Consider the following 15,363-nt stretch of genomic DNA (forward strand, 5'->3'; position numbering starts at 1 on the left):
GATGCTCTGTCCTTCTGGGTCAGGGGAAAGCAGCTACTCATCACCAACCTGGACTGATAATGGAGGAGCAGCAGTGACCAGCCTGGGCAGAGGACATGGCTTGAACATAACATCCTTCCTCTCTCACATCATTGCCTTTCAGGGTCCTCCTGTTTCCAGAATGGTAGGGTCCCACATGTTAATTCCCACTGGGTTTCCAGCACAGCCAGCCAGACTTTATTGGGGAAAGGCACAAAAGGGACTAGCAACTATTTCAATCTTATCCTCCAAGTGAACATTCTTTTATTCCCTTTCCTTTTGCATTATCGTTGCTACGGTACTTTAAACTTCTCCCATCATTAAGCCTTCTGAGTGAAATATTGAACTGATTAATGTGGCATTTTCCACTAAACTGTTTCAGGAAATGTTGCACCTTACCAGTGGGATGCTTTTGAATAATGTAATCTCCTTAGTATAATTAAAACTAAGTTCTGAAGTTAGTACCTTTTCTCCCTGGAGGCACTCATCAAAATGTCAAGTGTTCCTTCTAGTAGAACTGCAATCCCATAATACAAACAAATATATTACCCACCGCTCCTCACCAGCAAGAAGCCCTCGCTGCATTTTTTGTCACTTCATTTCTAACCTGAGCTAGCAGCGTAAGAAGTATGTTCACGAAGCCACTGTGACCCCAGTACTCAGAGCAGCATTCCACGCTATCTTCCCAGTCTACAATTACTAATATTTCTTTTGACAATTTGTCTTCAACAGATGAACTTTTTGTTGTGTTGTTATTTACGTGTAAAGAACAGTGTGGCTCTAAAAATCACTTGCTCTCCTAAGGCTTTCCACTTAGTTTCAAAGGGAAAAAAAAAAAATCAGGGACACAGTGCCCTCTTCTGGCTGAGAAGCAAGACGACCGTGAAAACCTGAATAGCATTTTCCCGGGTTTTCAAAGACTACTTGGTATATGGTGAATAAAAAATAATCAGCACTGTTGTTGAAGTTTGCAACCTTATTCTCTCTAGGGACAAGATAAGGTCCAGCTCAGAGGGCTGGTCCCAGATGCCCAGCTTTTAGGAGCTCTGGAGGGAGGAAGATAGGTGGACCATTCCCCAGGGAAGATTTGAAATTAATGACAGAAATTGGTGTCAAGAGACCCATCCTTCTCTGGAACAAATACTGAATCCAAGACAAGGATAAGTTCATTTTAAAAGTTCAGGAGGCTTCTCTTTGAATAGCTATCAGAGAGAAGTTGGTATTTCTTGCTAATTACTGGTTTTCTCTAGAAAAATCTGAAAAGGCTTGAAAGGTTTCCAAATAGCAGTCTATTATTTTTCTATGATTATAATTACTCTAATAGTTTGCTTCCCCAAGATCATATTAGAGTCTCTGCCAGAGCCCACACTGGCCTTTGAGGAGCCCCAACCCCAAACGAAGGGGCCCTGCCAGTCTCCATCTGGGAAGAAGATGGGAGGAAGTGACAAGGAAAGCACAGACTGTAGGAGACAGAAGGAGCCCAGCAGGACTTTGAAAGAGAAATATTCAATGCTGGAACGTGCTTCTTACCAAATTTCATTCTCTAGAAAAACATGCTTCTTTCCAGTCTGAAGGCCAGGCTGGCTGCCACTTCTCTTCTCTATGCCTGCCAACTAGTCATTAGCAAACAATGAGTGACAGGGCGTCTGAAACGAAGAAGGATATGGGCATGCAGCGGCAAAGGGAATGATGGGAGGGGTCACAGAGGAGAAATTAAGTATCAGCTGGAGGCCGCCCTCTTCACTAGGAGCTTCAGGATGAAGAGAAAGGTGAGGTCAGCAGAGCTGTGGAGAAGGCAATGGCACCCCACTCCAGTACTCTTGCCTGGAAAATCCCATGGACGGAGGAGCCTGGAAGGCTGCAGGCCATGGCGTCGCTGAGGGTCGGACCCAACTGAGTGACTTCACTTTCACTTTTCACTTTCATGCATTGGAGAAGGAAATGGCAACCCACTCCAGTGTTCTTGCCTGGAGAATCCCAGGGACGGGGGAGCCTGATGGGCTGCTGTCTATGGGGTTGCACAGAGTCGGACACGACTGAAGTGACTTAGCAGCAGCAGCAGCAGAGCTAAGGAATGCCTATCACACAGCTCGGCAGAGGCCACAGGATGTGTATACAGGGACACATGTACACTTGGGGATGTGTGCGGCTTGGGGTGTGCAAGCCATGGCAATGGCTGGGGGCAGAATATTTTCTATACCTGACCAGTGACAAAAATTCCTCGAGTGAAAAATTCCAGAAAGTAGTTTTCAGAAGACCCAAGTTAAAGCTCTTTGGATGACAAGTTTTACAAATCCTCTTCAACATAACTCAAGCAAAAACAAGAATTAAAAGACTCCTGCAGTGCCTCATACTCTCCAAAGTCAGCAATTACAACGGGGGCTGGCCGCTTGTATGCCTGGAGCCAGGAACTAAAAAGCAGTTAAGAAAAGAGTCTCTGCTGCCTGCCTACCTCTATTCCTCCAGGGTCATGTGGCTTCTCACCCCCTATTTCTTTCTTTTCTAACTTCTGCTTCCTGTATATACAGCTGGGGGCCACAGTCTCAGAGATTAATTGTTCTCAATTCCAATGACCTATAAAATGCATAACTAGCATCATTCATTCCAATTCTAAATTTCAAGGAAAGACAATTTGCTCTATCCTGCTTAGGTTCACCTGTTTCCTAAGCAGCCACGAAAAAAGGGAAAGGTCATGCACCATAATCATGGCTGTTAGGATTCACCCTGGGAAGACAGTTCCTAGAGAAGAGGATGATGGACTGGAAAGAAAATCTAATGATAAACATGTTCTCACTTTGACTCTTTAGGGCCTTCAAGCTGAAGTGGTTTTATAAAATGGCTAACTAATAAGCAATTTTTTTGGAAAAAAAATTGGCATTTTTGCCTGTTTCTGGAAGCTTTTGAAAAGGATAAAGGGAGGAAGGGGCACTGTATAGTATTCTACTATACAGTGGAACAATAACTGACTTGGGAGCTACTCCTGGCTCCACCAAACTATATGTGAACTGATAATGTAACTTCCTAACACAGTTTTCTCATCTGTAAGAACTGCTAGTAGTTACCTGTCTATGTTACAGGGTTGGAGAAGCAGGAGATGTTCACATAGGAGAGAGAGGAATTAGGAGAGTTTCAGTGTTCCATTGCTTATAACTATAGGTTACATAGAGTTTTGGGACTACATTACAGCTGCCTACAAGAAAGAAAAACATGGGAGTTGTTCCAATCACCATCAGCCTCATCTGGAGGAACTAAGCTGTAAGTTTTTGGAGACTTAAAGTTTTCTAGAGCTGAAGCAATTGCTAAGAAAATCATGTATTTAATAACAAGAACTAGGTGAAGATTGATATCAGTGGGTGAGACAAGGAAGCTCCCACTGACACTCATTGGGTCAGAAATGTGCAAATTCAAGGCTGGTGTGTAGGATGTAACCCTTTGTTCAGCAAAGTGATTCAATGAGACTAAAGTAATGCTTTATTATATTGATTTAAGGTTTGTTACTCCCAGGGACAGGGTGATAATCTGCCCAGTCCCTCTGGATTCAGCTGACTTTCCCTGGCCCCGTATTTCCTTTCTCCCCCGACATTCTTCATGCATCCCTTCTTGAAGATGCATGCTCAAGAACAATGACTTTCCCAGCAAAAAGACCATTCTTTTGGCAAGTGTATGTTCCCCAGTTTGTTGTGAGACCTGATTAGATAATGGATATAAAAATGCTTTGAAAACTGTAAAGCACTACACAGATGTAAGTTACTATAATTATGATGATTAACAGTGTCATAAAGGGAAACCATTAAATCACTCACACAAATTGACACATGTATCCAGTACCTAAAAGTCATCAAGCAGGGCGCCTAAAGCAATTTGACCATCTTCCTCTCCTTCCAAGTTCCTTTCCATTAAGCTTTTGCGGGTTTGTGCATCCACAAAAATCAGAAGATATATTTGGCTCCAGGCTTTTGCTCTCTCACTGAATGGAGGAATGCCTCCTTTGATTATTCCAAATTCAGGAGAGGGAAAATGTACATCCATCTTTGGGACACATACCATGCTGCCTACCAAGTGTTCCAGAGAAATGACAAATCAGAGCTGAATTCTGGTTTCTTCTTCAAGCTCCCTGCAGCCAGGATTGGGAATGCAAGTGTTGAAGAGGTGAGAGAAAGAGCAAAAGAGACAGAAAGGCAGAGATGAGGACAGAAAGGGGCACAGTCAGAGACAGGGACTACTCTGTGTTCAATGGGCCTTCTTATGGCTCTACAGAAAGTAAATGAAAGAACAGCAGTCTTTCCTGCAGCAGAGTGTTATGAAGGGCCCTGAAGTACAACAATCTTATTCCAAAAATAGGTAAGCAGCACAGAAGAGTCACTGTCAGCTAAGAAGGATTTAGTTCAAAGATTGCCATTTTTGAGCAGTAAACAGACATCCAAATTGAAGGACTCTGGTGAAGGACAATGAAGGCTCTTCTAGTCAATTCATGTGGGTGTAGGTAGAAATTGGAAAACAGTCTGCTTAAGTGAGTATAATAAAGTAGATCCTTTGACAATATGCAAAATTTATATTTCATGAAATAAAAGCTGATGGAACTGAAGGGAGGAAAGCATAATTTGTTACTGGATATGAAGAAGATATGAAGACTGGAAAAGAGAGGTCTTAAGCATTTTGGGAAGAGATAATGTTTGCCAGTTCCTAAATGTTAAGTTTGCAAAGTCAAAACTCAGGAAATCTTTTCCCTTGGAATCCTTATTTGTAATTAGAGTTTGCTGATTAATAGAATTCTTTTTTTATTTTTTCATTTTTATTGGAGATAGAGTTGCTTTACAATGTTGTATTAGTTTTTGCTATACAACAAAGTGAATCAGTTGTAAGTATTCATATATCCCCTCCCTCCCACCGCCCCCCATCCCATCCAACTAGGTCACCACAGAGCACCAAGCTAAGCTCCCTGTGCTGAACAGTAGTTCCCACTATCTGCTTTATATCTGGCAGTACACATACATCAGTCCCCAACTCCCAATTCATGTCTGCCCAAGTCCACATCTGCAGTTCTTAAAATGATGGCCTTCTATTCAAACTCACTAGATTCACAGTCATGACCACTGTAGACCCCATGTCCAAAAAGACATACCTCTTACTAAGATTAAAAACAATGATGAATAAATGGAAAAACAATCTTAAAGAATCATATTTTGAAAAATAAAAACACATGTACTTTACTGTACTTTTTAATTGGACTTTTAAATATTAGGATTATTCTATTCCTTATTTTCCTTATAGCTTCTAAGAACGTAACTCATAGCTCCTTCTCACAGGAGTAGTGGGGAAATGATGAAGTTCAGAGTCAGAAGATCTGAGTTTAAATTCTAGTTCTATCTAGTTGTAAGACCTAGAGAAGTCACTTAATATAACCAAGTATATGAAATCAGAGTGATGGTATACCTCCACACTACTTCAAGGAGTGAATAGATAGTGAACAGGCTAGATAAGAATACTGGATGCTTGGGGCTAGACCACTGGGACGACCCAGAGGGATGGTATGGGGAGGGAGGAGGGAGGAGGGTTCAGGATGGGGAACACATGTATACCTGTGGCGGATTCATTTTGATATTTGGCAAAACTAATACAATTATGTAAAGTTTAAAAATAAAAATTAAAAAAAAAAATTAAAAAGTAAAAAAAAAAAAAGAATATGTATGTTTAAGAGTGTTATAAACTATGCAAAGTCTTACACAAGTAATAAATTTTAGAGATCACAGAATTACAATTGGAAGGAAACTTAATATCAGCTTGTCCTAAGATTTTTAAGTCCTTTAAGATGAAAGAACTTAATTATTGCAAGCTGTTATAACAAAGTACCACAGACTGAGTGACTTGTAAACAACAGACATTGATTTCTCACAGTTCTAGAGACCGGAAGTCCAAGATAAGGGCATCAGCACGGTCAAGTTTGGGGCTGCAGATGCCAATCTTTTCATTGTATCTTCACATGGTAGAAACGAGCAGGAGAGCTCTCTGGGGTCCCCTTTTTAAAGGTACAAATAATCTCATTCATGAGCGCTTTATTTTCATTACCTATGTACCTCCCAAAGGTCCCACCTCCAAAAACCATCATTTTGGAAGTGAGGATTTCGACATATGAATTTTAGGGAGAAACCAATGTTCAGTCCATAACATAAAAGTGAAAAAAGTGTTAGTCGTTCATTTGTGTCTGACTCTTTGTGACCCTATGGACTGTAGCCCACCAGGCTTCCCTGTCCATGAACTTCTCCAGGCAAGAATACTGGAGTGGGTAACCATTCCCTTCTCCAGGGGATCTTCCTAACCTAGGGAGCAAACCTCTGTCTCCTGCATTGCATTCTTTACCATATAAGCCACCAGGGAAGCCTGTCCATAACAGACCTTTTCTCCAAATAAAATCATACGTAACAAATAAACAGCAGAGCTGTTCTTTTAAAGCAAGGAAGGAGAGGGTACCAGATCTCAGCTACATTTATACCACAACCAACCCCAGTCCCACAGTCCAACTGATACTGCCCCAGGGGAGAATCAAGCATTTAGGTATTATTCAAAGCACAAATTTAAAACTCACTGATATTTCCCAACCTCCTTAAATTTCAGTTGAGGAAAATGAGGTCATGGAGTGGGTTACAATCAGTTCTTCTATGAAATATGTGTCTAAAACACCAACCAGTTTATGCATGTTTGACATACAGGGGACTTATATCAGTAAAATATGGATATTATATTAGGTTATATAGAGATTTTTCTTAGGCAAGGGTAGCCAGAACAACAGGAGGAAATAAAAGGAAAAGCTCTCAACTCTGCTGCACTACAGGCAGGAGCCCTTTCAATTCTATTTAAAAAATAAATAAATATGGGCATACCTTGTTTTATTGCATTTTGCTTTATTTTGCTTTGCAGATACTAAGCTTTTTACAAACTGAAGGTTCGTAGCAAGTTTGTGTTGAACAAGTCGGTCAGCGCTAGTTTTCCAAGTGTTTGTTTACTTTGTGTCTTTGTGTCACATTTTGGTGATTTTGCAATAATTCAAATTTTTTCATTCCTTTTATATTTGTTATGGTGATCCATGATCAATAATGTTTAATGGTACTACTGATTTGACTTATTTTTAGCAATAAAAGTATTTTTAATTAAGGTATGTACTTTTTTTTTAGATAGTGCTAATTAAAAGACGCTTACTCCTTGGAAGGAAAGTTATGACCAACCTAGATAGCATATTCAAAAGCAGAGACATTACTTTGCCAACAAAGGTCCGTCTAGTCAAGGCTATGGTTTTTCCTGTGGTCATGTATGGATGTGAGAGTTGGACTGTGAAGAAAGCTGAGCGCCAAAGAATTGATGCTTTTGAACTGTGGTGGTGGAGAAGACTCTTGAGAGTCCCTTGGACTGCAAGGAGATCCAACCAGTCCATTCTGAAGGAGATCAGCCCTGGGATTTCTTTGGAAGGAATGATGCTAAAGCTGAAACTCCAATACTTTGGCCACCTCATGCGAAGAGTTGACTCATTGGAAAAGACCCTGATGCAGGGAGGGATTGGGGGCAGGAGGAGCAGGGGATGACAGAGGATGAGATGGCTGGATGGCATCACTGACTCGATGGACGTCAGTCTGAGTGAACTCCTGGAGTTGGTGATGGATAGGGAGGCCTGGTGTGCTGCGATTCATGGGGTTGCAAAGAGTCGGACATGACTGAGCAACTGAACTGAACTGATGTACATTTTTTTTAGATAATGCTATTGCACAAACAACAAACTATGGTATAGTGGAAACATAATTTTTACATGCACTGGGAAATCAAAAAAGCTGTGTGACTCACTTTATTGCGATATTCTCTAAGTTGCTGTGGTCCAAACCCACAATATCTCCAAGATATGCCTGCAAAATGAGGTACCAAAAAATGGTTTTCAGACTGGGGTAGGAGGCACTCCTTTCTGTAACCACCTTAACAGTAGTGTCACTAGCTCAGAGTTCCACTTCCAATTACATTATCTCAGTGTTCTCATGTCAGCGTTTCCACTGTGTTGTTTCTGTGCTTTTTAAATATCTCTTAGTGGCCTCTGGCCATGCAAAATGCCTGAGCTTTGCCAACAATCTACAAGGATACTGTATAAGTCAACTCAGGCTGCCACAACAAGCTTTTCAGGCTGGGTGGTTTAAGAAACACGATGTAAACTGATTAGAACCAACTAGATCCAAGATCGGAGAAGACAATGGCACCCCACTCCAGTCCTCTTGCCTGGAAAACCCCATGGACGGAGGAGCCTGGTAGGCTGCAGTCCATGAGGTCGCTAAGAGTTGGACACAATTGAGTGACTTCACTTTGACTTTTCATTTTCATGCACTGGAGAAGGAAATGGCAACCCACTCCAGTATTCTTGCCTGGAGAATCCCAGGGACGGGGGAGCCTGGTGGGCTGCTGTCTATGGGGTCGCACAGAGTCGGACACAACTGAAGCAACTTAGCGGTAGCAGATCCAAGGTGATGGACTAACCTTCCACTTGACCTTGAGCCTCAGTATATGCTCATTGTAACACATCAGCAGGCTAAATGATACTCCCCAGGTACCATGATGGTTCCAAGAATGACCACAAAAGGTCAAAAAGTGGATGGTGGCCCAATTCCTGGAAATCCCCACGCCTTCCCCAAAATACTGGGCTACTCCTCCCACTCATTAGCCTATGAAATTACCCACCCCTATAAAAACTGACAACCCCATAACCCTGGGACCTCTCCTGCCTCTCCTGCCTCTCTTGCCTTCTGAGACAGCCGAAACTCTGTCTATGGAGTATGTTTCCTCCTTGAATAAACTTTCTTTCACTTTACTGTGGCTCACTCTTGAATTCTTTCCTGGGCAAAGCCAAGAATCCACACTTGGCGACCATCCCAGGGGCTCAGATGTGACCCGGGATATGTCCATCCTCTCACACCCCACTTTCTTTCCTGCAACATCACAAAGTTGGTATCTGGTGAGGCCTCTCTTCCTGGCTTACAGAGGGCCACCTTCTCACTATGTCCTTACATGACCTTTTCTCTGTGTGAATAGAGCACTCTCTGGTGTCTCCTTACCCTTCTTAAAAAAACACTCATCCTATCTGACTAGGGCCCCACGCTTATGACCTCATTTAACCTTAATTACCTCCTTAAAAGTCTATCTCCAAACATGGTCACACGGTGGTTTAAAGCTTCAAAGTATGAAACTGAGGCAGGGGGTAGCCACAATTCAGTCCATAACAGACATCAACTATGTTTCTGTTAGTGTTCCTCTTACTGTTGCATCAGTTTTGAGTGGTCTAAATATTTTCCATAGGGTTGAAAAGATATTTTTAAATGCCTAATGCTGGCAAAGATTTGAAGAAATAGTCACTCTCTTAGATTTCTGGTGATAAAATAAAACTGGCCCAAAACTTATGGATGGAAATTTAACACATAGCAAAAGTCTAAAAATTCTGCATATCGATTCAGACATTCCATTTCTGGCCATTTATCTTAAAGAAACACCAAAGCTCAGCTTCCAGGATATTTACCAAAACATTAGAATTTGGAAAAATTGGAAAGTACTCTAAATATTTAACAACAGGGGAATGGTATAGCATACGATGAGGTTTTCCTGGTTGTTCAGTGGTAAAGATTCCATCTGCCACTACAGGAGACGCAGGTTCAACCCTGGGTCAGAAAGATCCCCTGTAAGAGGAAATGGCAATCCACTTCAATATTCTTGCCTGGAGAAACCCGTGGACAGAGGAGCCTGGTGGACTACAGTCCATGGGGTCACAAAGAGTTAGACACAACTTAGCAACTGAACAACAACATGCATGCATGGTTAGTTGTGTCTGACTTTGTGACTCTATGGATTGTAGCCGACCAGGTTCTTCTGTCCATGGAATCCTCCAGGCAAGAACACTGGAGGGGTTGCCACTTCTTCCTCTAGGGAACAACATACCACATGATAAAATTTTACAAAGCTATTAATATAATAATGTAAAGCATGGAACATGGAAATACATTTAATAGAACGAAAGTAAATTAAAACTATGTAAATGATAAAAGAATATAAATTATGAATAAGAATATATATGGGATCCTTTTTTATTAACATATTACACTGCAGGTTATAGGTATAGGAAACATTAAAAAATTACCTCTGGATAGTAAGATTAAGACTGACATTTATTTTCTTCTATTTACTCTTATTTTCCACAATTAACAAGCATCACATTTGTAAAAAGGAAACACACACATACACACGTTTGTGTTTAAACTGTTAGAAGAATGAGAACTAAAGGTAAATTACAACCTTTATCTAAAATGTTCATGTACATCCATCACCCATTTCTTAGAATTCTTTGCATGCTATGAATTCCCTAAAGAATATTCTCCTTCTTTCAGATGAAGAAGCAACAGAGGGTTTATGAAAACAAAAATTTGTTTCTAGTAAACAGTCCTTACTAGACAACCAATTATCATGTATTCCTTTAGTTTCCATGTTCCCAACAATCTGGAAAAGAAGGGGGAGAACCAACAATACAGCTTAACAGTAACATTTTCCTAACAGAATATTTTCTGCCATTGTCCACAAGTTCAGTAGCTTGAGAGGGCAAGGAACATCCTTAGGAATGATCTGAAAGGTGATTTTAAACATCAGCATCATTCTTGTCAAGCAACGACAGTGTTTCCTTGGGAGACTTGAACAGTTCCTTCAGAGTGGTTCAGGTCTCTGAGGCAAATATGTATCCAGGCTCCATGGTGGAGAGTATTTGCCAGTGAGAATATCAATTCTCAGGTACACAGGCAGTATGTGTTTTGCTACAAATGTTTTCCCAGTAAACAAGAATGGAGCCATCAAGAGAAAGAGAACGCTAATTTTAAATCAATTAAATTCAAACAGAAATGCTTCCTTTGGGTGTAGTTGCCTTTTAGTAAGCATACTAATTTTGGAGACTTGTGTTATTTACCCACAAATTGTTTCTGAAGTAACTTTGGTATTGAGAAGTTGAAGTCAAACCCATCTCTCCCACAGCTCTCTCTCAATCCATCAACTATTGAGGGTGGAATTTAATGGGGCCATTCTTGTTTATCGCCTTTCTCCAATCAATACAAATGCACACTCAATCACTGTTGCATAATACAGCATTCCTGTGCACTGTTCATTGACAGGAAAGGGGATGCCCAGAAAATCAGGAATCACGTGGTTCTGTGGGACCCTCTTCCAGTCCATATTAGGACCACTAGTCAGAAGAAAATGTATCAAGATCAGCTCCTCACCAGGATGTAAGTCTGGGCAGGAGAATGGCCTCTCCTGCCCAGACTAATCTGGGCTCTGACCAAAAGGAGGCAGACTGCCCTAGACCTCATTTTAAAATATGCCTCTGGCCTTGACTGGCCTCAACACTCAGGCCACAGGAGAAGAAAGAGATAACAAAGTTTGAGTCCCTGCCAACCCAGCTCAAACAAAAAGAGGATCACAGTCTCAAGCCTACACAGAGAAAGTAGTTGTATCACTTTCAAGAAAAGAAAAAACTCTCAAAGATGACAACCATAGTCCATTGCCTAGCCTCTGAAACAAAGAGATCTAAGGCAGTACATGGAGAAGGAAATGGCAACCCACTCCGGTGTTCTTGCCTGGAGAATCCAGGGGACGGCGGAGCCTGGTGGGCTGCCGTCTGTGGGGTCGCGTGGAGTCGGACACGACTGAAGCAACGTAGTAGTAGTAGTAAGGCGGTACAAGGATCCCAGCAAATGGTTGCTCACCTTCCAGTGCATGGGTCACTTAACACCAAGTGCTTGGGTTTAAATTTGCTGTCATTGTTTTTTATTGTTGTCTGGGGTGAATTATTGGATTGAAAGCAATTTGGATATTGTCTCCTCCATGGGGTTCTGCAGCCAAAAAGTGATTGATGAAAAACAGGGGTTTGGGATGAGTGATTCCAACACAGCCTTCCTCAAAGCAATACAAATGATAAGGCTGTTACTTGGGAAAACAACAGCCGTAAGAGTGATTTCTTTGTCTCCGATGGGGAAGGGTGGGCATAAACACTAAGTACAGTTCATGACATTGGGGAATGACAGATGAGAGGATGCTGCAGTTTTGTTTCCTCATAAGGATTTCTCAATGTTTGCGAAGCCATATTTTTATACAGTCCAGGAGGCAGCAAAATAATTCGGCTGTAGTCCTTAACATTGGGACAGGACTTTAAATTTTACCAAACACTTCAATACACATTATCACAATTATCCTCCAACTCACACTGTGTTTAGAGAGGTAAATGACTGGCCTCAGTTTACCCAGTCAAGAATATTTCCTCAGATACACCTCCATGCCCACTCACAGAGTGAAAATCAGAAGTCTAGATATCTGTTAATTGTTTCTAACCAACTATTTAATGAACATGTGTTACGTATCAGTAACTTTTCTATGCAATGGTATTATTAATAATAAAACAGCAATACTTATTTGAAAATAAGTATTGTATGACTGAAACCTGGCAACATTTTCTAAATCTTGTCAGGATAAATTAAAAGCCACAAGCAAATTTCAAACCTCCAGGAAAAGTAATTTCTCAGCTCCACTTGAACCCAACAAAAAAAGCAACTACCAACGGAAAGACCGTCCCTACACACACTCAATTATCAGCCACAGTCCAGATACAAGGTGATCCAACTTAACGTTTTAAAGTGAAGAGAAATAGTCAACAGCAAAGCCCATTAGCAATCCCCAGAAAATAAAAACAGAATCTGGTAGTAAAGTCTAACCTCTTTATCCTTTGTGCTTCAACTACTTCCACTTGCTCATAGTGGGGTCACATGCAGAAGCCTCATACCCAGCACTTCAGAACTCGTCAGCTTGGTGAGCTACCAGGACGCCCAGATCCAAGATGGCGCCAGCAGCAGTGGGCCGTGTGCAGAGACGCTTCTCCCGCACTGCAATCTGGAGCCTGAGTAGCTACAGCTGCGCAAGCGCTGGGGCGAACTCTGCCCCCTCTCACACACTCTGAAGTTATCCTTATACAGCAGCCATGTCCCCACCCCACCACAGGCCTGCGGGAAGAACATTTGCTCCAGAGTGGGAACTCCCACCTCTCCATCCTCTGCACAAAGCAAAAAACCTTCCTCTGTTTCGGAACCAGACCTGGCCTTGCTCTATTGGCTCAAACAACAGGCAGGGTGGGGGCGGGGGGCGAGGGTAGCAAGAGGACCTTTGTTGAGGCTCGACCTGGAAAGGTTGGTAATAAAATCTCACTTTAATCTTGGACTTCTGTTTATAGATATTTCTGCAAAAATTATTTACAAATAACAATACTGGTTTTCATTTGTGGGTTGTATTGGTGACTAACAAGGGCTTTTACGTATGTAATCTAATTTAATCCTCATTCTGCCCTTAAAGACAAGTAGAGATGAACATTCTTACCACCTGACACTGGAGCCCCACTGGGAAGGTGAGCACTTTAAGAGAGAGATGGAGTGTGGCCCTGGGAGTATACATTACACTCTGAGTTGGCAAGCCTGAGCTTGAATAGTCAGGTCTACAACTCGCTGGTATAAAGGTCTTGAAGTAAGCTTCTGAATCTCCTTGATCACCAGAAAAAATCTAGTGAATTTAATGAAACAGGCTAGTTACTTCCTCTCTCTCAACCCTGCATCCATCCATCTAAATCTGTGAAGCTAAAGTTACAAGTCTACAACTATTTTTCCCAGGCTCCCTTGCCCAAGACTTCCTATTTTTTTAGCTTTTATTTTTCAATTGGTGAAAAATTGCTTCACAATTTTGTGTTGGTTTCTGCTACACAGCAAGGTGAATCAGTCATAATTATATATATATATCCCTCCCCTCCCTCCCCTCCCCCCTCCCCTCCCCCCTCCCCCTCCCCCCTCCCCCTCCCCCCTCCCCCCTCCCCCCCCTATTAATTTCTCCTGATAGGAAACACTGGTGCAAGATCAGAAGGTAGGAGCAGAGGAGAAGCTGTTCTTCAGTGATCTGGCAGCATCTTTGGAGGTGGCTATCTCCCTTTGTGAGTCTAGCTCCTACAGTGGGGCTTCTCTTTATGATTCTAGCCCAGCAGCAACTGATGCTCCAGGACTCCACAAACCTGACCTCCTCCCTTTTGTTTCCCCCAGCCCTTGGAAATGGGACTGATTCCTGAAGTTACTAGTTTCTGGATATGACCTCTTCTTTTTAATTGTTCTCCCAGCACCTAATTCTATTTCTTCCTATAACTCACCCAAAACACATGTAACCAATTTCTTGTAGTAAATTTGTTTAAACTATCTAGAATGGGTTCAACTTTCTGAATGCACCCTGAGTGATACAGGAAAGAACCCAGCACAAGAATCACCACTTATTTAATGTGCAAGCATCAAAACAATTAAAATTAGAAAGACTTGCCAACATTATATATTGGCTCCACATGCAGAATCCACGCCCATTGCCCTACACTGGAGCTTTGTGTTAGGAGTGTTGGCTGTGTCTCCGCTCACAGAATGCTTTTAAGTATCTGGAAGTTTAAGATTCTTTTAATGATGCATGCACTAATTTAATGTAATTTCCAAAACAGGGATGATAAAAATACTGACCTACCGCTTAGAACTGGTTGGAACAACTAATTAGCTCTCATAAAAACACTTCAACCACCTAAAGTACCTCATAAAAGTTTATTATGAGTAGTAATGCTAATAGTTAAACATATAATGATGGGCATCAAATGGGCATGCTCCACAAGCTCATGGTGTTTTAAATTCTCTTTACGATCTAGCTGTTGTCTAGCAGTTCATATGTTGAAAGCTCTTCACAGCTGTAAATTAGTTAATCCCCATGACACTCACTCCTGAGAGATAGGTCAGTATTATTTTGTATTACTATGGCAACAAAATCCTATGTAAATGCCCACTGATAGAAGTTGGAGATGAGAAACAAGAAAGGTTAAGTGACTTGTTCAAGGCCACACATCAAGTACGTGGCAGGGTCAGCTTTAAAATGCAAAGGTGCTGACCCCAAAAGGCACTCCAGTCTACCTGATCAACGCTAAGGGAATTGTTGACTTTCATTTGCTTAGGAATTCAGCGAAACAGAAAATATCAATATGGTCTACATCTGGGAACAAAATATAAACAATTATAATTTGCAGGCATGTAATTAGATGACCATATTTTGTTAGTCCATCAGTAGCAGGCAGGGTAGTATGAATTCTGAAGACAGAGCATTTGGTCTCATAGCCCAGCTCAGCCTTGGCCAGAGACTTGCTGCCCAAATTTGGACAAGCTTCTTCACTTCTCTGAACCTCAGTTTCAAAGACTAAGATTAGAAAAAATGAAGTTAATGATGGATTTCACTTTATAT

At 41.6% G+C, this 15,363-nt stretch overlaps 1 long non-coding RNA gene across 2 annotated transcripts in view; it reads right to left on the minus strand.

The window, feature by feature from the left end:
• The window catches only part of LOC147350428 (uncharacterized), a 35,873-nt gene extending 22,815 nt beyond the window's left edge, over positions 1-13,058 (minus strand). The window contains exons 1-2 of one of the 2 annotated variants that reach the window (XR_015148843.1): positions 12,783-12,923; positions 7,849-7,907 (exon numbers count right to left, since the gene is read on the minus strand). This is a non-coding gene — a long non-coding RNA (uncharacterized LOC147350428). Of the gene's footprint in view, positions 1-7,848; positions 7,908-12,782 lie in introns of both variants that reach the window. The other variant, XR_015148842.1, reaches the window with a different exon arrangement.
• Positions 13,059-15,363: the final 2,305 nt, after the last annotated feature.

This window comes from Bos grunniens, chromosome 20, assembly GCF_055505025.1.
Source record: "Bos grunniens cultivar Pamir isolate PY7600 chromosome 20, Bosgru_T2T1.0, whole genome shotgun sequence".
NCBI lineage: Eukaryota > Metazoa > Chordata > Mammalia > Artiodactyla > Bovidae > Bos > Bos grunniens.